Source organism: Eleginops maclovinus, chromosome 15 (assembly GCF_036324505.1).
Source record: "Eleginops maclovinus isolate JMC-PN-2008 ecotype Puerto Natales chromosome 15, JC_Emac_rtc_rv5, whole genome shotgun sequence".
In the NCBI taxonomy this organism is placed as follows: domain Eukaryota; kingdom Metazoa; phylum Chordata; class Actinopteri; order Perciformes; family Eleginopidae; genus Eleginops; species Eleginops maclovinus.
Window position 1 is genome coordinate 8,327,116 of NC_086363.1, and position 22,291 is coordinate 8,349,406.

The following is a 22,291-nucleotide window of genomic DNA, read 5'->3' on the forward strand; positions in this document are numbered from 1 at the left end:
ACGGATAAATCTGTCAGTTAAAATCCTTTTTTTTTTCATTCTAGAGAAGTTGATCTGTCTATTTAAATGCTGACCCTGTCAGTCTTGTCTTATCTCTTCTGGATTGTACACTGAGGGGCTGTCATTTGCACAATCTTCTTTTTTTCCCACATTGTGAAAGGTTTGGTATTCCTGTGTGAGTCCAAGCTTCCTGTTGCTCTTCCGATTAATCCTTGTCCCTGAGAAACTGCTGCAATGTCGAACATCTTTTAGAAAGCTTGAACCCAGTAATAACATTTTTGGTTTTGTCATCTTGAATGCCACAGTGCTATCATTCCCATTTCCACTGTCCAATTATTTAAAAGGTTGTAGAGAAACTGTCACTCAGTGGCCAGATTTCTGAGGATTCGTTAACTTGGTGAGGACTAAGAGACTTTTGCAGCTCTACATTAGGCCAGGGCTGGATTTCTTAATATATAATTGTGATTTTGGGGAAAAATCTCAAATATTATGACATTTATCTGCCTGTTACATTTATATTTATTTCTTGTATGGAACTAATCACATACTTTAAAGGACACAACTTACTGTTAAATTGTATTCCTAAGAAGTCCTCCAAAGTCCTCATCATGCCAGGAGTGGATACGTTGTTCATCGCCCACTGTCTTAATTGCTATCCACTTTTTTCCCTCTCATTTCCATGTCTCTGTCTCAGTTGAAGTCGGGATTGATGGATGGCACCTCTGTGTCGAAAGTACGATAATAAAACAACTTTTGAGCCTTTGAGGACATGTGTTGATAGAGAGCTTTCTCCCAAAGCCTTTTATTAACTCACAATGACTGCTGTGCAACTGAGTGTCGGGTCACTTTAATCACACACTTTGGCCACAGGCCATTGTCAATCTGACTGCGTTTTCCATATTAAGCGCACAGTTGTGGTTGGGAGCAGAGACAAATACAAATGTGGCAGATTAACAGAAATGTCCTGAAACCGTCTAAATGGATATTGAACAAAACTCAACTGAGGCACTTGATGCACTAACGATACACTGAAGCCAATACATTCCTCACTCTTTGAAAAAATGCACTCTTGTAATCTCTTATTATCACGTGTATCTCTGTAGATGAGAACAGTCAGTCTTCTTTTGTCTATCCTCTTCAAACCAAGCTAATTGAATCCCCTCCCCGCTCTTAATGTTTACCATATACACAATTACATCAAGTGCTGTGAAGTTGCTATCAACTGCAGCAGAAATATAAATGTTTGAATAATACGCTTTTGCTTAATAACTGTGTTTATTGAACACCATTTTTAACTCTGTAATATTGTTACATGATCTTTGCATTGGTGTAACAGCTGGGCAACACGGATAAAATCCTCCTTTATGGTATATGTAGTTTTCTGCATCATCTACAGTAGACTGTGGTATGGTTTATTTCCTGGAAATAATTAAACAAACCATCCAATCTTGTCATAAAGCAGTCGGCTCTGCTTATTAATGAGCAGCATTGTAGTTAACGGTCCAATACAGCGAGAGACATTAAAAGGATAATTACCTCTGGCTATTTTTAGTATCTCGTGTTACATAATATTGTAACGGCTTGGTCTTATGGGAGCCGGTATGGGTTGTATGGTTTTGAATTCTTCCCTCCATCACTACACCACATGGCGGAAGGTGTATCTATAAAGGGATCAGCATAGGTGCACACAGATGTAGCTGCACATGGAGCTCTGTTTACTGGTTGGCTGTTGGAAATACAATTGTGTGTGTGTGTGTGTGTGTGTGTGTGTGTGTGTGTGTGTGTGTGTGTGTGTGTGTGTGTGTGTGTGTGTGTGTGTGTGTGTGTGTGTGTGTGTGTGTGTGTGTGTGTGTGTGTGTGTGTGTGTGTGTGTGTGTGTGTGTGTGTGTGTGTGTGTGTGTGTGTGTGTGTGTGTGTGTGTGTGTGTGTGTGTGTGTGTGTTGTGACCATAGCAAAGTGAGCAGCAGAGACATACAGTACATGCCTCCTACGACCTCTTGGTTAAGACCTTTAATCTGAATGCCATTAAGAGTGAGCCAAAAAAACACTCAGTGTACCTTGTAATTCCCCGTGAAGCAGGGTCGATACCGTGGAATGACTGGAATGGACGCCGTATCCAGTTAAACCTTTTCCAAAAAGACCTCTCCAGTAAGCCCATCATGATCCCCTCTCCTAGAGACTGTGTGTTTATCTGTGTCGGTAAATGATGATTACTCTAGCCGGCTGCGTAGGTAAGCTGCATGTAGGTTTAAAGGAATGTGTTTGTGCTCCTTACTCTGTGCCTCAGAGTCTCCCTTCATCTGTGCAAAGAGACAAGGCAGGCAGGGGGCAAGTACTGTAATGCATCCTGCGGTGCTACACAAACAACACCGCTTGTGTATGTGGGTCAGTTTGTCCTCTTTTGAAATGCATGATAGTTACCAGGGAGCAGAACCGTGTTGCTGTTGGGAGTCCAGATGTTTTCAGCCTCACTCTAAATAGATGCCATTTCTCTTGTGGCTAGCACTTCAAATAAAATTCAGGCGAAAGAGTCATAGACGGCAGTAAAATACCCAGTTTGTGTAATACTGTATGGTCAGTGGCTCTGCAGGAGCTGAGCGTCTGCCTGATGATAATCTCTGCTGATTGTGCAACTATCTCTCCGTTTCATCTCCCGCCTCCTGATGTCCTATCCTCGGTATGATGCGCTAAGAGATTTAAGATTTTTTGAAGCGATAAAAGATGCTTAAAAGCCTTTTATCTGCTCTTGACCGTCCCTTCCTACCTTCTCTCCTCGTGTACTACTTTACTCCCACTTTTGCTGTTTGTCATCTCTCATGTGCAGGTTTCCTAGAACACAGGCTTATAATTTAGAATGTTATCAGATCTTTTCTAATAGAGTTCCTGAGCTTTTTCTTCCACCATGAGAATGTCTCCAGCTGTCACTCACTCACATTGCGAGGCTGAAAATGAATGTGCTTCCAGGAACCATGGACAGTAGAAATAACTCCTCCCTCTCGATAACTCTATTGTGAGTGTGCATCTCATTTATTCACTCGCTCAGTCCTTCTCTCTCTTTTTCCCCGCTCTCTTTCTCTCTTTGTCTCCCGTTCATTGATCTGTAGGTTGGCTTGCGTAATGTCACTGTGCCTTCAGAGGCAGTGTTTGTCATCTCTTACACCGCTGCTTTTTATTTGTCCGTCTCTTTCCTTCCCTTTACGCTCTCTCTCACTCTCTCTTTCTGTGGTAACAGGAGCTGTACCTCTCTCTCCCTCCCTGTCTCTCTCTCTGGATCAGCGGCAGTAAAAAGTGAACCGCGTACGATCAGCTTCTCCTCTCGTCCAGCGCAACTCTCCTCTACCCCCTGCATGCCGGCACTTTCCATTCTTCCTTCCCTGTTGATTTTTCTCTTTTCTCTCCTCTTCCTCTTCCTCCTCCTTGTTCTTCCTTCATTTCCTTCCTCCTCGTCACCCTACTCTGACTCTGCAGGGTGCCGTCACAAGTGATTTGTTTGAATTTCTTCTGGCTCTGCAATCGGGTGCGCGTGTGAATGTCCGCGTGGAGGAGAAAGTGAGTGTCTCGTCCTGTCCTGCTTGCCTGCATCATCGTGTGTGTGTGAGAGAGTGTGTGCATGCTGAGAGTGAGTGTTTATAAAGCGAGCAAGAGGGAGAGAGATAAGTGAGGCTGCACTCTGTGTAGTGCGTGTATGTGACGAAACATGGGGGCATGCTGAGCGGTGTATGCTCGCGAGTGTGTGTGGGTTTTTTTTCTCTGTGTGTGCGTGTGCATGTGTGTGTGTGTGCGCATCACGTCAGCTTGGCTGGGGTCTGGTCGGCTGGCTAGGGAAAGAGAGAGGGAGAGGGAGAACAATATGAGTGGGGTAGGGCAGTGCTAGCATGCGGACCAAAAGCAGGCTGCTGCAGAGTTGTAGCAGTCTTAAGATGATGGCCATGGTCCGGACCTCCCTCCAGAAAGTGGTGGTCTTCCTACACAGGCTCCAGAGGATGGCCATCTCCTCGCCGCGCTACCAGAAACTCTGCAAGGTACGTGGACTCCTGGACAGAGAGAGAGAGAGTGGGCTGGAGGACTGACTTTCTTTTCTTTTTTGTTTTTTACTAAATTGGATCGAGATAAGTTTGAAGCTTGTGCAGCTAATTATTCTTTCTTTCCCTTTGCTCTCCAAACTTGCTTGAGGCTTTCAGATTTGTTTTTGAGACATTTTTGTACTAATGCAGAGGCTGTTTGTGTTTGTGTATGCATATCGGAAAGGTGTCCACAAAGTTTTCCCTGGCTGTGTGTGTATATTTTTGTCAGTGTAAATGACACAAATCAGGAGTGGCAAGTTCTCTATCTTTGCATTTCAGTTGTTTTTACTTTATTTTTAGCATTTTTATTCATGAGTCATTTAGTTGTCAAGACATTCTGTTCTTGGAGATGTTTCTGGGGAGTCTGTCACCTCCACAGAATGTCGCTTGAATAAATAAATAAATATATCGCCATGACTTTAGGACTTTTGGCACTTGCACTTGCAGAATGAGACTCCAGTGTGTGTGTGTGTGTGTGTGTGTGTGTGTGTGTGTGTGTGTGTGTGTGTGTGTGTGTGTGTGTGTGTGTGTGTGTGTGTGTGTGTGTGTGTGTGTGTGTGTGTGTGTGTGTGTGTGTGTGTGTGTGTGTGTGTGTGTGTGTGTGTGTGTGTGGTGTCAGCCTTGAATTGAGATTGACTCTATAGTAGTGCATGCATACACGAACCAACAATGCAGAGCATGTGTTGTGCTGTTGTTGAATACATAGTCAGTCTGTATTTTTTGCAGTTTGTCAGAGGCATCCTGACAGTATATATTGTGCGAGAGAAATTATGTTGCTCAGTACTCATAGGATTGATGAGACAGTTTACTCCACAAAGGCTGTAATGAACATTTATCTCTGTTAATTGAAGTCATTAGCTGACATTCTTATTTTGTGAACTCGTTCTAAAAGTCACATGCTGCTGAACATGTTGCTGACACACAGATCCATTTAAAAGGTGTTTGACAGACTTGTGTTCCTCATGTTAAATGAAGTCAGTTGTCTGACTCTGTAACCTGCTTCAGCTTTGTCGATTTGACCTTAGGGCAAACGATTACTGCTGTGTGGGGGACTTGTTGTCATTTTCTCTCTGTTGATCATTATTGATCTTGGATCTTCATTGCTGTCTCTCTTGCCTTGCACAACATTGACCCACTCTCAGGCAGAGGGCACCAGCTGTTGAGATTTGACAGTGTGAGAGACGAATGCATCTGACCAGTTTCTGATAACTTGCCAGCTCCAATCATGTTCCAACAGACATGTGGTGGTTCAACTTAATCCATCCCTAATCCATGGAGCCATCGCTCTTTGGTGCTTCACCCTTTTCCTGCTGCTTGTATTTGTTTGGTTGTCAGTCTATCCTCGACATTTTACCCATTGGTGATCCCGGGTACATTTTTCACAGGATTCGCTTAAATCTCAAGTTTTGTATAAAAGAAATATAGAAATGGCACAGGTATAAGACTAGGTAAAAAATGCAGTGCGGGAGAAGGCAATAAACAGAGCATTAGGCATCAATATTTGTCCTGCTCTTTCTCAGAAACAAGCAAAGCATCAACAAAATGAACAACTACTGCTTTAACAAATTCAAATACAGTTTCTGCACAATCAACACTTGCATTTTCTTGAATTGTATTTATCTCTGGAGTTGGACATCTCATTTTGATCCATTCCGCATCCTTAGGGGCCTTCCTGAATCGCGTCCCTACCAGTGGGGAAGCATCAGTCATTCTCTACTCGATTACCCTCCCCTGGGTTGCATCAGTCATTCCAGCATCGTTTGGCCTTCCCTTGGGGGGGAATCAGTAATGCTGGGCTTGTCCTGCCTCCCTGGGGTGCGCTCACTGGCTGCCAGACTGGAACAGTGACTTCTGGGTGATGGATTTGCTCGGGGCTCACCCTCTGGGGTCCGACCTTTCTCTTTGCTTCAGGACAGTGCCGGTCCTAAAACAGCCCACCTGGCTGATGCGAGATAACAAAAATAAAAATAAAAACTTGTGGCCCTTGTTGAAGCAGATTTATATTGATTAATACTAAATGTAACCACTTTAGCTACTGTAACTAACATGAGAAAAGTATGAAAAGGGTCGGATTTCATATTCTTCCTTTTCCGGGGGAATATACTTTATTCAGACCATCCTGTAGCTGAAGGAAACTCTGCGTATAAATAATATTCAGCTGGTCCGTCAGACCAAGTCAACATTCTGTGGTATGTTGTTTGTATATTACATTCGGGCTGCACTGTATTTTACTCTTGGCAGTCAAATTAAGCCGTAAAACCAAGCTTATCTTCAAAAAAACGGATTGGATTCCATCATATTGGTCCTCACTACGTCTTATCAGAGGCAGGATTGAGCAGGGTGCCAATCGTGCCAGCTCGCCAAGCTATGAATGATGTGAACTTCAACTAGTCCCCTGAGTCATAACCATTTAGTTGTGTTTTTCTGTTAATCCCTCGCCGCTGGTGTTTGCATGCCCTTTTAACAGCACCCATTATGTTGATGCATAGTACTGAGCGTTGCAGTCTTTGCAAGCAGAAGCCATTTAATTTCAACGGTTTTTCAAATTGCGTCTATTATTTCGTACGTAAATGGTTTTCTCGTCCCACTCTACCAATTCAAAGCAATAATGTTTAATGAGCTTGTCGGGTATTTGGGATATTTTACGTCTATACAGTGCTCTCTAGGGCTTTGTTTATGTTTACGGCTCTATAGTGTATTCATCCACACACCGAATGGCACTCACTTCCATTAAAGACGCCATTTAAGAGCCTGAAGTATAAATGTGAGTCATTGTAATACCCTGATCATTCTGTTCAGGTTGCTTTAGCTTTGAAGCGTTAAAGTGTCCTCTACTCTCTGAGTGGATGCTTGTGACATGAGCAGTTAACTGGTGTAGAGTAGCATGCCTGGTTAGCTCATACTGAGGCAGAGCGAGCCCGGCAGATCATTTCATCTCCTCACTTTTGCTCGGCTCTGTCTCTGTGTAATCACTAGCTGAGAATTGGCTGAAGGGCCCGCCTCCCTCCTGAGGAGTGTCCTCCTGCTCTCATTACTGTGGCATTGGCTACTACTGTGTGTGTGTTTGTGTGTGTGTTTCCAGGCAAAACCCACTTTAGAAACAGCCCTAAAGCATTCACGGTGTGTAGTCATGCCTTCACTTCCCATTGTTTTTCTGGCAAATGCTTTGGCCTTTGGGCTCCACACTCCATCTACCTGTGCTTATGGCTCACTGCTACCCCAGGAAAGGTGACCCAGGCACGGGCGTGGAGCCCAGCTGCCTGACCTCCCCGTCCTTGAGCTCCACCGGGGTCCTTTGGGTTATTAGCAAGTGTTAGCATTCGCATTTAGAGCCTCATGTGCCCCCCACAGTCCTCCCCATGTCACCTGGCTGGCATATTTTTTGTTCATGCATGCTTAAACACATTAAGTTAATACACACACATGCCCACTGTGCATTCTGTGGTATTTCACTCACACACACATTTGCACATTTATTCACTCAACCAAAAGTATACACACTCACACACACACTTAATATGCCGCTAGCCTGAGTGATGAGTCACAGACGGGGGAATTATATGGTAACAAATTCATAAATGTAGATCATTGTGATTCATCAGAATGATATCGGGAGTGGGTATGGACAATAAAAGAAAATGAAGTCAGGATTCTGCTCCTAATCAACATCACATGTAAATCACCACAGATGGACGTCCTATTGACAGTAGTCGTGATTTGAAAAAGCACTTAAATCAGTGATACACCCTGGAGTTAAGCTGCTCTCGTGTTCTCACTTGCCGCTAATGCAGCAAGTGAGAGTTCGATTAGGAGGAGATGAAGAGAAATTCACCAGCTGATTGACATTTGCCATCCTGAGATTGGATGAAAAATGTAATAAACCTCATTTTATATAATGACATGCATTTATAAATGGAAAAGAAAATCCTTCAACCTGCCTACTTCTCTCTCCTTCCTTCCCACATCCAGTAAATACATTTATCGAGCCAGTATTTGATGTGTGTGGGGAGTTTGCTCTACAGCGATGGCTTTTGTGCACATATTTCCATTAGTGGCTTTCAGGCGGGTCCCAACAGCAGGCCCAACCTGCTAATGCATTTGCGGTTTATGGTCAGATGGACTTTATAGTGCTGGAAGAGCTTTACCTCCACCGAGCCTCTGAACGTGCGATGGTCGGAGTAAACGGCACAGAGGGGAGGAGGGAGAGACGGACCTGAAGCTACCCATGGAGCATTACATAACATGTGGTTCATGGGGGAGTTGGATGCTGTAACTCATTTTTACGTTGAAATGTAAATCACTTTGTTGCCCACAGCAAACACAAACTATAATTGAGTAAAATTATGAAAATGAGTAAGAAGAAGGAGTAAAAAGAAATGATTAATCCCTTGAGGGGAATTTTCTGTTATTATGCACATTTTACCTAAAATACACACATACAGAAACAGGTCTCAGAGCGAGGGGGCTGCCATGGTGAGGTGCCCAGAGGAGGTGGGTGTTCAGTGCCTTGCTCAAAGTGGCCAAGGAGGTAAGAGCAAGAAAAAAAGAATCAAGACAAAGCAACTAATGCTCACTTCCAGGGCAGTATTTGACTTTATACTAGATGCTTCACACTCAATTTAAGGTGTGTACTAAACGGAAATGCACTGAAGCTCCATACCCAGCTGCACTAGAAGACTTGTTTGATTTTGTCAAGCAGAGTCAGCCAGAAGCCTCCCCTGACTTCATGATTGATGGACAGCCTACCCCAGATCACACCAAGCTGAGACGGGACAGAGATTATGCTGTCTCGCAGGCTCGGCGTACTAAAGGAACACACCACTTTGCACTGCCCCCGTTTTTTTCTGTACTTCATGTCATGACCATCTATCTCTCTAGAGAGGAATTGCTGTAATAGAAATGTTAAAAGCACTGACAGATATCCATAGACTAACATGAAAAGAGAGAGAAAAGGGGACACGTTGACCTGGAGGCAGCAGGCGGTCAGTTTAAAGTCTCTGACCTGCCAGCTCCCCCTGCACCCTCCCTTTTCGTCTCCCTCACTGTTTGCCACACCGAATCAGGGGGCGACCTAAGTGGGGGAAATAAAATAAGGGGCACAATCATTTTACCTTGGCTGCTCCATCTATTCCTGGCCCGACAATCAATCTAAGGGGACATGGCCTGAGCTCTGCACCCTGCCAGTTTCCCACCCTGCCAATATCTATGGTAAGCACACAAACACAGTGCTGACTCACCGTCCATATTGGGTTTTTCTCTGTGTGTATTCTGGACGTCTGTACCTCAGTGGTACAAATATCGCAAGTTTGAGATGTGTAATCCTGGCTCTGACACACTCACATGCACTCAATCAGCCTCACACAGAAAATCAATAATAAAACAGGAGAGAATTGACCGTGTTGTTATTATTATGCAGATTTCTCCACTACTTCCTGTTGTTTCCTCTTTTCTCCTTAATTTGTCCTGCCCTGGACCCACCTTTACCTGCACACTCATTTGTTCTCCTTTATGTTCCTCTACCTGCTGGCCATTGTCCCTCTCCTTTCAAAGTTAATTAATTCTTTTAAAAAAGGAGCGGCACATTTGCTGGAAGATAACGTTGGTCTGCTCCTTCTACGTCTCAGTGGTTTTGGGGCCAAAGCGATTTTGGATTTCCTTCGGCTCTGTGGAAGATACATTCTTACTGTTTAAATCTCACATGGGTTTCTGCTGTCCTCCTGTTTCTGAATTCTGCCCTTTTTGTCGAGAAAAAATGTTCTTTGATCAATCAAACAACCTCCTGCACAATCACACTTAAGAAAAATATAGCCTACCAAATAAACTTTTTCTGTAAACCTAACAGTACGAGGATGCTGTACCTGTCTCCTTCCTCTTCTCTTATCACTCCTCTCAGTACCAATTTCCCTAATACCACCCCTCAATAAGCGAGGAAGTTAGCATATGCTTCGGCTCATATCCTCGTCTTTCCATTTATGCCGTCATCTGCTCTTCGCATGCCACTCCTAAATCATTCATGCTCTCTCTCTTTTTTTCCCACCATCCCTTCTAAAACCTTCTGCCCATTTCCTCCTCAAGGCTTACAGATGGCTTACATGCTACTTGAGCATGCCTTGATGTCACGCTTATGAAGCAGATCATTGCATGCTTCTAAAACATTGATCAAATGCTTTTTCTGAATGGCAGCATCTCACTATGCAGGGTCTGATCCTTGAGGGGCCGGTTTCCATTACAGGAACTACTACCGCTCATGCATTGTGATCCCGCCTCAGCGTTAAGTGTGTGTGGGTTTTTGTGTGTGAGTGTTTCTGCCAGCTTTCTTTGTTTGTCTGCTTTTTTTGACAGTAATTACTCTAAATGATGTCATAAAACGCCGGATTTAATCAAACCAACTGAAAAGGATGTTGATAGAACATTGGACAGTTTACGCAGATAATCAGTTTCCATGTTTCTCTGTGATTGGCAGATCCCTGACCTAATTGAAAAAGAGGGAGATGAAAGTAAAGCAGCACCTAAAGGTAGTACGGAGATCAAACAAGCGAAAAATAAAGTAGCAGAGTAAGTAAAGCAGAAAAACATTGGTTGAAGGAGGGGGATAGTGCACCGAGTTTACCCTCGGAGGTAAATACTGCGGTGCATTAAAAACAAAGAGCAACTGAACATGGTTTCCGCTGTTATATCACAGGGAGATTAAAGACAAACCGTGCTATATATAGTCTAATCTGCTGAAGGGCACAGCCTGCAAGAGGAGCCAGAGTCAAATGCCACATAAGAAATAGTGTGGATAAAGAGTTTCATCGGCATGATGGGTTGTCAGAAGCCCTTGAAAGTCATACTGAAAAGAGTTTGTTTAAAAGTCTTAACTTCACCCAGAGTTCCCGCTGTTGACACGTACTGTTTGAGCTAAGAAGCTTTTGATGAAACTAAAGAGACATCAGAAATGTCCTTTTTCCCACAACGTTGTTATAAGATTAGACACGAGACGGCTCCATCACATTTGTAAAACTCAGGAAAAGTGGAGAGGGGGGGCCTCAGAGATGACAGGAAAAGGATCAGTGTGAGCAATGAAAATGTTTGTGAAAAAACGGTCAAACATAAGCTTTAACTCCGCTCGAGTGGTACCTCCACGGATTGGACCGTAGACATCAAATTCAAATTCTGAGCTGTTAGACGTGACAAGGAATAAAAATAGATTCACTACAGTGCTGCAAGTGTGGGTGTTCATTGGTTCAGCATATTTCATAGTTATCACCCAAATGTCTGGGAAATAGTCACTCATCACCCCGAAGGACATGAGTCTGGCTTTCAGGGGAAAAAAAGTTAGCTGAGAGAGAAAAATATCTCACGACAGAAAATAATATGTCTGCCAAGTGCTTGGTGATCTTTTTTTTTACAGGGACACACTAAGGTGAGGAAGTGAAACAGGACATTATGGAAGTAGAGAGAATGGATAAAAAGGGATATTGGGTCAAGAAGAAACGGGTATTAGACATGGAGTCAAGGAGGGGAAAGATGAGAGGAGAAAGGATGAGAGCCTGACAGAAGAAGGAAAGAGTCAGGAGGAAATGGTCGGTAGATGAGTGGGATTGCTTTTTCCATCTTTGAGGTTTGCAGGGCAGAATCGATCCAAGAGCTCATTTTCAGTGTGAAGGATATTCTGAGTCTGAAAATGCATTTATTGCTTCAGTACAACGTCCTCTTCCCCGGCTGCCTTGCTTACCACTGTGGACAAAAGGGAAATACCAACAAAGCCTCTTACACGTTTCTGCAGTTTACATACAGTTAGGTTTTGTTGAATGTCTGCCTCTTTCAGTCTCTGTCTCCTTTTCTGTGTGTGTGTGTGTGTGTGTGTGTGTGTGTGTGTGTGTGTGTGTGTGTGTGTGTGTGTGTGTGTGTGTGTGTGTGCGCTAAATATCATTGGGATTAGCACCGGGGGCTTAATTAAAAAGCAATTACCTTGGGTCGCTGTGGGCGACGCTTGGCGGAGAGTAGCTCCACTAATCTGGTGAATGGTGTGAGGGACCCTCAGTGTGTCACACACACACACACACACACACACAAACAAACACAAACTGTGCAATTGTCTGCAGAATTAAAGGGGGATTACAACAATTCTTAATTAGTGAAGAGGGATGGTGGATAAAAAGAAGAGCAGGGGCTGGAGGGCCAGGCTGGCCTCTCATAGCCGCTGTGTGTTTGTTTATGAGGTTAAAGGGGCAACACGTATACCCGGGAAAATAATTAATCATCTGTGATGGGATACATGCTCTCTCTCGCCGTCCCTCTCCATCTCTTTCTATTTTTCTTTCTGCTCTCTGGAAATCTTAAAATAGGTTAGCACTTTTAGCGACAGAGCTAATCTATTCATTTTAAAATCTCCAATTAGATGTTGCTAATGACAGTAATTAGATCATCTCTCTGAGACTCACTGTGAAGTGCCTTTGAAAAACCCTGTATGCTTGTGACAGAACGGGGACATCTGCCGTGTGTGTGTGTGTGTGTGTGTGTGTGTGTGTGTGTGTGTGTGTGTGTGTGTGTGTGTGTGTGTGTGTGTGTGTGTGTGTGTGTGTGTGTGTGTGTGTGTGTGTGTGTGTGTGTGTGTGTGTGTGTGTGTGTGTGTGCGCGTGCGCGCGCGCGCGTGCGTGTGTGTGTGCGCGCGCGCGTGTGCGCGCGCATCATTCCTTCACTGTGACTCCCTGACAGAACTTTCTGAGTACAAAGGCTGCTTTGTGTTCACTTGTAAAACTGAAGATTTATGTATTAGGCTTTTGAGAACCCCGGGTGAAGTTTGGGTAAAGAGTGCAGGGATTACACTGTGTTGGTTGAAGCTAAAGAAAAGGAAATGTAAGCCGTCAGAGCCAGAGTCCTGAACGCGCCTTAAACTCAGCCTGCACCTGTGCCTTAAAACTAGACCTGGTAAACCCAAATTAAATCTGACCAAAGACGGAGGCTCTAGTTTTGTTATTTCTTCCTCAAAGAAAAAGTTATATAAGTGTTTTAGAGATGTTCTCTTACAAGTAATATATATATATATATATATATATAAATTCTACTCGCTTACAAGCCTCGAGTTTTGTGGCAATAAACACATATTCTTTAACTACCATGATATAACATGAAACATCTGAAAATAATCTGCGGTACCAATTAAAAGATCAACTATGCCCTTTTACATTACAGGCAGCCAGATGAACGTTGCTGGTAACCTCAAAATGTTTTCCAGCTGAACTTGAACGTCCAAACAGTTCATATCGAGGTCTGAACTTTGTACAGGCACTGTTAAAATTATCTTTAAGAGTAGGAGTTGTGGAGGAAGAAAACCTCTCCACCGTTGATGGTTTCAGTGTCCTCTGGTCAACTGCAGAGGCTGTGCTTTATCTTCTCCACACTTGCCAGTGGGAATTGTGGATCTACTCGCAACACATTACACGCATGGATGGAAACGATTGGAGACTCAGGGGCTGAAAGAGTGAGGAATTTGCATACAGAATCCTAGGGAAGTATAGTAGATACCAGACATGTGGACTCGAGTCACATGACTTGGACTCGAGTCAGACTTGAGTCATGATTTTAATGACTTGACTTGATCAAATTCGGCATGACTTGCGACTCAACTTGGACTTGAATACTATTTACTCGAGACTTGACTCAGACTTTGCTTATTTTACTTGTAATGACTTGACGTGTCTCGAGTCAAAAACTCAATTTCCTGATCATGGACATCCTTCCCTGCAATGCGAACTTGCGAAGCCCCGAAGACCGTATAGTGCGAGAGCCGGCAGGCAAGCGCGAGCGATGCAATTCTGTGGCGGATTTTGGCCTTTTTGGATTGGATCAGGGATTTAACCAATGTGATTGGATAATCCCCGGCTTTCCCCTCATTGATATTCACGATTTTCCCAGATTTCACCTACGGAAAAGATGCAATTGCACTGTTGCTGTCTGTCCGGTCTGCACGAAAAAACAACCTTCTCATTGCTGGGGCACATGTTAGTTCTCTCTCTCTCTCTCTCTCTCTCTCTCTCTCTCTCTCTCTCTTTCTCTCTTTCTCTCTCTCTCTCTCTCTCTCTCTTTCTCACACACACACATACACACTCAAATTTTGGAGGCAACACCTGAGAAAAAAAATGATTCTCTTCATTTTCCTGATATGAACCGTAAAATAACTGCCCCTATTTTTCTCTCTGCTGTTTTTGTAATGTAGTTTTGTAATGCAGATTAAACATTGTTTATTGAAATATTAAGTCTCTCTGTAATTAAAGGAAATAGTTTACGTACTGTAACTGGCATGCTCAAGCACTGCTTTCAGAAATCCAATCAGCTCATATGCCTCACTGGTCAAGGCGCTTTACTAACTTTATGGTCACATTGGTGCTTTCCGTGCTAATACAATTCAAACCCAATATTCACTCTCACTTCTTCTCTGAGATACTTTGAAGGTCTTAGGGCACATGTGTATATCGTAAAAGATTTCAATACAGAAACATTGAACATATTTCCATCTGTACTTATAAAATTAGACTGTAGATTAGATTGATATGTTCAAATTATGACCGATAGTCTAATAATTGCAATATTAAGGAAGAGTACATGATGACTTGTTCAGGACTTGAAAAAGATCGGGACTCGGACTTGGACTTGACTTGGCTTTGATGTGACTTGGACTTGGACTCGACTTGCCCTTCTCTGTCTTGACTTGGACTTGGCTGCTAAGACTTGGGACTGACTTGTGACTTGCCAAACAGTGACTTGGTCCCACCTCTGGTAGATACCATGTTATACATCAAGGCATTACACATGATTGTTCGAGAGTGATTGTAGAAAATCACCGTGGTGGAAAGCCTACAAATTAAATTATGATAATTATTAAGAATAAAAAAGCATTACATTTGAAAATATTCCTCGATCATGAAGAGGTTTGTTGTGCGTGTGTGAATTGTGAATTGTGTTTGCCCTCAGGAAAGAAGATTTGTGGTAGTTCATCAAGATTTAATTTTGGATTGATGTTTGCAATCCCGATGAGAGACCATTAATTACCACGAACCACTCTGGGAAACACACACACACACACACACACACACACACACACACACACACACACACACACACACACACACACACACACACACACACACACACACACACACACACACACACACACACACACACACACACACACACACCTCTTCCACTGGCTGCTGTCTCATAATTGTCCTCTGTCCTCGTTCCATCGTGCCATGCTCTATTTATAGCCCATTTTAGGCCCCGCCCTGCCAGACAGTGCCATGGTAACGAAATGATTGACAGGGCAATTGATGAGCTGGCTCGATCCATCTGGCGCTATCCTTCCTCCTGATGACCTTCCTCATGACATCACCAGTGTCTGACGGTCTAGTTTCACTGCGTACTGTCGATGTGTGTGGGATCATAACTCAGTTTGGATGGCCTTACACCCCGCTGCTAAACGTCCCCTCTCACGCAGAGACAGAGCGCCCCTCTCACAGAGGGGATGTGGGTCATAAAACACGCTCACGCTACCTTTACTGTACACGGGCTGCACTAATCAATTACCTTTTAACCACCACCTCCGTGTCTCTATATCAGCCTGGCTGTCCATTTTTTAAACCATGGCATTAAGCACAGTTTGAATGTGTGGAAAAAGAAAGTGTTCCATCTGTTATCAGTGGTGCATGACAACACCTCAGATGTAAAAATAGTGGACACAGGTAAACCTTTTTGCTGACATGTATCATATCTTCCAGTTAGGTTGTCACTTCAGTGAGGCAATAGTTGCACCTCGAATGAAATAAACTATTTCAGTTATAGAAAATAGTTTCGAGTAAAACAACACGGGATGTATCTAGGTGTATTAAAATCATTTGTGTATTCGTTCAGATTAATTTAAAGTTGATTTTATGCAAATTCACCTATTTATGACTTGGATATAGGTAACTCAAAGGCCTTGTTACTGCACATGCTTTATAACTGCAAGATCCTGGGACCAATTCTGGCTTCAGATCCTTTCTTGCAAGTACCCGTCTCTGTATCCCTCCCCCATTCTCTTTCTGTCCTCAGTCACATGAAGTAAAAAAAAGAATAAAAGCAGAATCTTTCTCAGATATGAAATGTGCCTTTTTAATCCTCTCCGATTGTCAAGAACAGAAGCTGGCAAGCTTTGCCAGACTGATAAAAGCTCAGCGCTTCTGAGCCTCCAGTATTTGCACACAGGAAGTCCAGAGTTACATTATCAGTCACAGGCTTTTGTTTATAATAAAAAGACTGTCGGGGTCCTAATAAAAATAGCAGCGACGTCCACAATTTCAAAGAAAGGAACACCACTTACAAATACCTACAACTTATCTGAAAATCCTGGCATTCTGATTCACTAGAAGAAAGAAACTTTTTACACAATTTGCCAGCCTTATTGAGGTAGAGCAGCTCAAAGAGAAAACTAAAAAAAGCAAAATCTTTGGAAGTTATCCATGGAAGAAAATTAATTAAATTTAGAAATATAAAGCAAAACCATCTTGGTGTGGATGAAGGAGACTTGGTATGAGTATCAAATGCTAGTTTTAATGTTCTGTTGGTTTTTTTATTTTATCACAAGCCCAAAACAATTTAACCCCACTCTAGAGGTTGATGGGACTGCTCAATTTATGGACATCTTTTCCAACTGTCAAATTATTTTGACCTTCTGATTTTTTTGCCAGAAGAGATCCTTGAACCTTTCTTTTTTTTCTCAGAGCTTAATTCAAATTGAGTCACACAGTTAACGCTAAAGAAATCCATCTCAAAGTCTCCAGCTCGACCCGTCACTTTCACAGTATCTTCCGCTCTGTTTGGCAGGAAGATGAATTAGTGCTCTGGAGTGTAGCTTTTCTCACCCCTAGCTCTCCACAATAGTGCCATTTAGACTCCTGTTAGCACGACAAAGATATCAGTTCTTACCTTTAGAACGTTTGGGGACAAATGCACAGGGAGCTTACTGTAGTACCGGGACACATTATGACTGCATCTCAGTGTGTCCATCAATGTGAAGCATTACGATTCTTCCTCTCCATCTTATCCACCAGCTACATTTCAGATGTTTCTGTTTGCTCTGTCGCATGTCCTTGAATGCTTAAATAATGACGCGTGAAAATCTTTAAAAGTTTTTTTTCCCCTGAGCCATGATTTAAAAGCACTCTCAACCATGGAAAAGCAACGGCTATACGAAGCAAACAAAGTGGAGTAGCTTTATTGTTTATTGGTCATGATATTATGCTGCTAGCATCATGATCTGCAAGTGTCGGTTGCCGTGACAGTCAGTGTCACTGGCTTCTTGTTAGAACAGAACAAAAGGTTTGCAGAGCAGGGAAGAGGAAATGAAAAGGAAGGACGATAAACACACAAGAAATATCCTCTAACCCTGAGTGTGAGGCAGAGATTCTTTAGCAGTTTGGTCACAGCCGATGTACGAGAGCTTGTTTGTGTAAAATGTGCAGCAAACATGGATAAAGTTTCACTCTTCACCACCTCACCGTCCCTACATGAACTAAACTGACCATTATAACCACTGGTTTAGTCCTCATGTTCCTCAGCATAGTGTTATATGAATTTTAATTGAACAAAACACGTTGATAATAACATAAACAGCAGCCAGCATGACATCACTTCACTTTATCATTTGAGGTTTGTTAAACTAAGAAAAAATATATGTTTATTAATATTTAACTTTGACCGGTTCTTTTGATCAGGGTAGCTTGGAAATAAAATGGAATATTTGAGCATTACTTATCGAATTTAAAATACTGACTGATCCTGAGTAGCATTGGCAGTTCAGATATACCTTCAAGTCAAGAGACAGGGTCTGGCAATCTCAGGAAACCAGACCTGGGCGCATGAAATAAATCAATGTTAAGTGATTTACGAGCCCTACTATTATGGAAAAGTTTCCCTTTTTATGACAAAGTCAGGCTGAAAAAGCGCCAGACTGCCGGTAAAGCATAGTAGAGAGGAGAGGCGGCAATCATGCTCATTCATTGTCTGGCTTCAGGAGGCTGTTCATTGTTCATTCCCAGACATTCAAACCTCTGGTAGGGATATTCTAATGACTTCAATTATGATAAAAACTGGATGGAAAGAATTAGAGTAATTATATCTGGTTACAATGATCGTTCTTCAAAACAAGTTACAGTAGATATTTACCATTTGAAAGAACTCCTATCCAGTTGGTACCACCTACATAGTTTCTGTAAGAGAGAATATCTTCAGACCAGCCTCAAATAGAGATTAATCCCATGTCTTTTGGGAGGAAAAAATTGGACACAAAATAGGTCCAATTACTATACTGGTGTAGGGCCAGCGTAAGCAGGCGATTGTTTGACCAGACTGACGTGTGATTTGCGAGATGAAAACTCAAAGACTGCCCAGAGTTCGTCTTTGATGGAAATTAATGAGGCAGCTCTGTATGGTTATTACAAAAAATACAATTTAACAAAAGAGCTATAAAAACCTCCACAGCTGAGCAGATAATGCACTTAATACACTTAGCACTGGGATGGGAATTCACACTGAATGGTGATGTCCAGCCGTTGCTCTCTCGGGCATGGCAGGCTATTACGCCGCCACGATGCCATTTCATCATGTGAAACAGTTGTATGTCTGATTGGATGGCTCCCAAACCCCAGAGTTGTGTTCTCCCAGTGGTGTGAGGGATATTGGGCTGATGTGCTGTGGTGCTGAATTGCTTGTGGAAACTGAATGTGTAAAGGGGATGAATTGGAGAGTACAAATAGTCAGTGTAATGGAAGATGGCCTGAGGCTGTGTCTGTGGTATAACTCGCTTTTTTTTCTCAGGCTATTGTGGATTTTATTCACTTCTATTCTCCAATTTCAGTACTGAACCGGCCGTATAGTAGTTTTTCTCTATTTCATTTCTGTCTGTTTTTCGTAGAAGTTTAATGTGAATGGCCTGATGTGCCCCTGTGAGTTTTACATTGGTGGGGAGAGATTTTTCTTCTGTTGAAGCCTTTTATTGTTTCTGTTTTTACACTTGCGCTGACAGGCCGGGGCCGTAAGCTAGGTGTTAAATCAATTTAGGGCTTGAACCTTTCCATGGACGTGTCACTCATCACCTAATGGCGAGCGGGCCAGTATACATTAATTAACCAGCAGAGACACCTTCAGAGACACATCCAGGCGTGCGCACGCAGTCGCTTTGCCACTTATTCCAGTTTGTCACAGAGCAGAATAGATTGATAAATGGCTTTAATGCTGGAGCTACTGACTGGGGTTTGTCAATGTAACGCTGATTGACTGCACAGTAGAGACGTCACACACACTCTGTCTCTAACTCTATTTCCGTTGTTTTCCTGCCTCTGCCTGACGGTCTGACGGTGAGTGCTTTGTTAATGCTGGACTGACACATGTAGGTGGTTGCCTCCTTTATTATGATTATGATGTTTGAAGCCATGATGTACTGGAATAACTAAGTCTGGAGGCTGAAATTGCTTGTTATTATCTTGATTCCTGTGTTTTTTATTATTATTTTGGAGAGACATGTACTGAGAAGATAACTAAAGGAGATCTTGTCTCGTTTTAATCTTTATTTCTTGAAAGAACATAGACTTTTATTTTGTAAAAGCAGTGAGTACATGCATATCAATTTGATTCTACACTTAATTTTATTCATGAGAGCTGTGTCTCAGTGATATACTGCCAGCACAAACAGAACACACACTTAGCCTGAGGGAAGCTGTTTTTGTGTCTTAAGCCACATTTTCATGGTCCAGTATTTTTTAAATCTCTACCCATTTTAGGCAAAACTCTTGATGTCTCAAAAAATCCTACTAAGGACAACTTTTCCTTAGTTTTGAGTTGAGCCAACTTTAGTGTACTACAGATGGTATGTGTCACTGGTTAATTTTACAGATAAAATAGGGTGACTCACTCTCCTTCACTCCTACGACAGCATGGCTCCTTAACACACTCTATGAAGGACTAGAGTACATGAAAAGACCAATTTTTCCAGAACAGATTATAGTTTTGTTCCTTTCTAAACCTGGCTCTCCCTTTCTCTTTACCCAAGGACTCACCTTTCAGCTCTTCATCATTTCCGTCTCAGAAGAAGACTGTGGTTGTAAATATTATATAAACGTTTAAAAAATTATGGTTTGAGTTTTTCATTTCAGCCTCGGGTATTTCACCCATTTCTTTTGGTTTGGTTGAAGGTTGAGTCTGATGAGAGTGTTTGTCTTCCTGCCTTTCTGTGGCATTTAGTTTTATTGATGCAGTATAGTTTTACTGGATGACCTTTATGGGGATATGTCATGCTGCATATTTTGGTTGGCAGGTGACTTGCTAACCCGATGATTTTCATATTTCCTGGTCAGTTGAAGGATCACCTGCTGCTCCTTTTGTGGACTGAGAAAGAATAATGGATCTTTAATTCAAAACCTTTGAATGATGACTGGTTCATATTTAAAATATATAACCATAAGACTGTAAACTAGGCAGTTCTTGGAAAGCTGACATTTTCATTATTCACATTATTAACATTTTGAAGCATTTTTTGGTAAGGAAAACGTGATCCTTGATCTCTTAGCTTAGCTGGATGTAAAATAATGAACCATAGAGAAACCATAGCCAAAAGAGTTCATCATTAATATTCAAAGTTGTTTAACAATGTATGGCCTTGAATTCCTCTCAGTTTAAGATTCAGAACCAATTCTCCAGGACAATAACTCAACTTCTTTTTATAAAACACACAACATACAACGTCTAGCTTTAATTGCCTCTCTGGTTTTGCTGCAGCAGTGCTCAGAGACATTCCTATTCCACTGCCAGAGATGTTGTTCTGCATTCAGACATGAGGCCGGCTTCTGCCCTCTGTCTGCACCACTGTGGTGTGATGCTGCATGAAGAGCAGCCTTCCAGTGACCCCATCGATGTACCCATGTTTGAGAGTCACAGCGGGGCCAATCACAGACCCTCCCTGATGAAGGGGTCATCTGAGAAAAAGCACTACTGTACATAAAGGAGACATTTCCTAAACAAAAAAACATCCTAAGCGGAATCTTTACTTTTCTAACTAAAATACAGTACTGTACTTTTTTACTTCTTTATCTTCCTCACTAAGTCCATCAAGAGTCATCCATTTAAGTTGGCCATAGTTTGCCTGTCTCCCTTGCCCTCACTCTATTAAAATAGTTGCTTCCAATAAATTAAAATACATCTGAGTCAATAAAAAACAGATTTCGTGCTTTGGGAAAGAAAGAAGAAAACCACTCATGGGAAGTCACCGGTCACATCAGATCATCTCTGTTCGCAGCTCTTTATTCACTTTCTCTCATTGGCTTTTCATATTTTACTTTCCTCTTGTGCCACGTCCTTGTCTCTTGTGCCAGGCACTCTGGAGGTGAAAGCTAACTAGCATGCATCGCTAATAGGCTCTTTGTGCTGAATGCCTGTCAACATGACTAAGTCATCAGATTTTGCTTCATTTTCATAGATTGCTGATGGCGTCTCTTGAATATCAAGAATTCAACCTTGTGAGTTCATTGTACGCAGTTGGCATTGTCTAACATCTTAGCACAGACGCTACGTGCCCTATCTCTCTGAACCGGTCTGTTGTTCCTTAAAGTACAGCTTGTGATTTGGACTAAAAAAGCAATACCACACTTGTCCTATAGCTTTTAGAGCATCTCTTTTGACTTTCTATCAATACTGGCACCTTTTAAAGGGAAAGGAAATGCCAACCATCACTCTGGACCATTGCCTTTAGTACACATTTACTCTGTTTGGAAATGGTCTCCTAGTGTGTTTGATATAGAGAATGAGCTCTCGGCAGGAGATGCTGTTTCATGTCCATTTTTGAAACCTTGGAGTATCCTAATGTGTCTAAAGAGTGCCGCGTCAGGGAGGAGTGGTCAAGTGAAGGAAAATGAACGTTAGATGATATTTGAAGTGTGTGTGTGTGTGTGTGTGTGTGTGTGTGTGTGTGTGTGTGTGTGTGTGTGTGTGTGTGTGTGTGTGTGTGTGTGTGTGTGTGTGTGTGTGTGTGTGTGTGTGTGTGTGTGTGTGTGTGTGTGTGTGTGTGTGTGTGTGTGTTGGGCTGTGAGTTTGTTTGCAACGTGATTTAGAGATTGGGCTTTAAGTCAAGCCAATTATTGCATCACAACTCTCAGTCAGGGTTAAGTGGACTAACGGAGAGGCATGAGGCGTAAATAACATCCCAGCGCCAGGCTCCA

The 22,291-nt window shown here is 42.5% G+C and overlaps 1 protein-coding gene across 4 annotated transcripts in view; it reads left to right on the forward strand.

Annotated features, from left to right (window-relative positions):
- The window catches only part of utrn (utrophin), a 164,863-nt gene that overhangs the window by 58,463 nt on the left and 84,109 nt on the right, over positions 1–22,291 (forward strand). The window lies entirely within an intron of this gene.